Below are 202 nucleotides of genomic sequence, written 5' to 3'. Positions count from 1 at the left end.
GCTACTTTTGTCAAAAGCACATCCAACAGCAAACACACACCTCCACAGTAACAACTTACACATCTGTTGCTTACAGCCGTCTAACCTTGTTAATAAACTGCATCGTTAAGTGACTTATTTATATGATAGAATCCAGGATGGAAGCACAGCGACCTTTCTGCCGCCATATTTCACAACAGTCTGCATTTCAACTACTGAGCAT

Source organism: Stegastes partitus, unplaced genomic scaffold, assembly GCF_000690725.1.
Source record: "Stegastes partitus isolate 25-593 unplaced genomic scaffold, Stegastes_partitus-1.0.2 Scaffold2269, whole genome shotgun sequence".
Taxonomy (NCBI): Eukaryota; Metazoa; Chordata; class Actinopteri; family Pomacentridae; genus Stegastes; species Stegastes partitus.
Note: the sequence above shows the minus strand (reverse complement) of the source record.